Raw genomic sequence first — 1,910 nt, 5'->3', positions numbered from 1 at the left:
CACGGGGCACCCAGCGCCACTCGCAGTGGGGACGGAGAGGAAAATCCCCGCGAGACGTGGCCAACGCGTGGGAGAGAAATCCCGGTACCCGTCTACACGGGAAAGAGCTGCACAAAGGAGGGCGAAGCCTTACTCTTGCCTTGGCCATGTTTGGTTCCCCGCGGCGAACGGTTTTCAGCTGGAATTGAGGGGGCTTGCGCGAAGAGCTCGGTAAACCGGGCTAGACCGATTTACGTTATCGCACGCAAAATCAACACAAAATTTCCCAGCGCATACTGTAATATTTGGGGCCTCTCTGTAAGCACACCGCTACCAATAATATCTCCAGCAGAAGGAACAGCCCTGTGTTATTTCCTACGCTACTCAGGGGCAGCGACTTTGAGTTTTGAACCTTTGGGACGCTATAAAAACTCCCCCCCCTTTTTTTTTTTTTTTTTTTTTTTTTTGCTATATCTATGGAGATTTGGCAAGTTTAAAATACTTTAGGTGCAAAGTTTGTTCTTAATTGGGTCTTGTAAAGGTGGAATTTGGTGGCCATTATAGAGCCGCTAATCAATTTTCACCCAGCAGCAAAGGTACACCGCGGAGGATTTAAGTTTAATGAAGTGACTGTGCAAATTACAGTCGCGGACTTTATTTAAAGTCTATCAACCTCCTAAAAATGATTTCTCAAACTGTTCTTGATTTCCTTTGCTTTATGAAAAACATCACGTTTGCTTTCTAAGGTTTCAGACATTAGCAGCCATTCTCTCCTGCTCTCCGGTCTGGCGCAGGGGGAGTTTTCCAGTTTTTATTTCGAATTCATGGAGAAATGGGCAAATTAAACTTCTAGACCGTCCAAAACTATATCCTATTGTGGCTAAAAATAATGAGAAACGGTTCTAAAAAAGAAGACTGATGCACGTATCTGGCCCGTGATTGGAAAGCGGATTTTTGTCGTTTCGTTCGCGTATTTCTTATTTTGAACGGGGAAGACTCGGAAACCGTGAGCTGTTTTTTTAGTGGCTGATACTTTGAGCGCTTCTGTCCCCTCTCCTTTACGCCCGTCGCTCCGCTGAGAGGGAGGTCCCAGGCAGCAGATTTTACCTACTTCTCCTTCGGATTCGCACCGGGAAGGGCTGCTGCTGCTACAAGCAAATTGAAATGCGGTTCCTTGAGAGCGGAGCGGGCCGAGGTCTCCGGAGTTCCCGGTCTTTCGCTCCCTTCAAAAACACTTAACAGATTTTTTTTACAGCAGATCTTTTTTACACCTCGATTTCTAATTCTTTCTCCTTTTTTTTTGGGGGGGGGGGTTGGTTGGTTGGGGTTTTTTGTGCTGGGTTTTGGACAGCTGATGCTTATTGATAGCGCGGGGAACGTCACGCAAAAATACAGATATATGTATATAAAAATAAAAAAGGTGTTTTCTTCTCCAAGTGCAGCGGAGTGGACTTGGCGTGAGTGGAGGAAATTTCTGCCCTTTCTCTTACGGGGTCGCGCACAAAAATCGCTTGGCCTTTTTCCCCCACACGAATATTAAAAGAAAAAGTAAAGAGGGACTACCTAAAATTCCTTTTCTCGGAACAACGTAATTGTGAGAGCGGGGCCGCTCCCTCCGTCCCGTTGCAAGGCGCTGGGGAGCGGGGCGGGGGGGCGGCGAGAGGGGCGCGGAGGCAGCGGGGGCGCGGGGGGCAGCGCGCTTTCACCCCTCGGGGTCGCCGCGGGTCCGCGGCTGCTTTCGCGGGACCGTCGTTTCAGGCCGGAGCGAAACGGCCGGGGGGACAGGAGCAGACCGAGGGCTTCGCTTGAGCCAAATGGTCAGCCCAAGCTACCGGCTCCCTTTTCAATAAAAATAAACAAACAACTAAGAGTTTAAAATTAAAAATAAAAACACCACGAGGCAAGTCTCGTGCTCTCTCTCCCCAAATACC

General features: G+C 48.9%; 1 protein-coding gene across 1 annotated transcript in view; it reads right to left on the bottom strand.

Moving 5' to 3' along the window:
• TBX15 (T-box 15) overlaps positions 1–1,910 on the bottom strand; it is a 100,632-nt gene that overhangs the window by 97,322 nt on the left and 1,400 nt on the right. The window lies entirely within an intron of this gene.

The sequence above is a fragment of the Pygoscelis adeliae genome, unplaced genomic scaffold (genome assembly GCF_000699105.1).
Source record: "Pygoscelis adeliae isolate BGI_AS28 unplaced genomic scaffold, ASM69910v1 Scaffold120, whole genome shotgun sequence".
Classification (NCBI taxonomy): Eukaryota; Metazoa; Chordata; class Aves; order Sphenisciformes; family Spheniscidae; genus Pygoscelis; species Pygoscelis adeliae.
The sequence above is the reverse complement of the archived record's forward strand: the minus strand, read 5'-3'. Positions and strand labels throughout refer to the sequence as shown.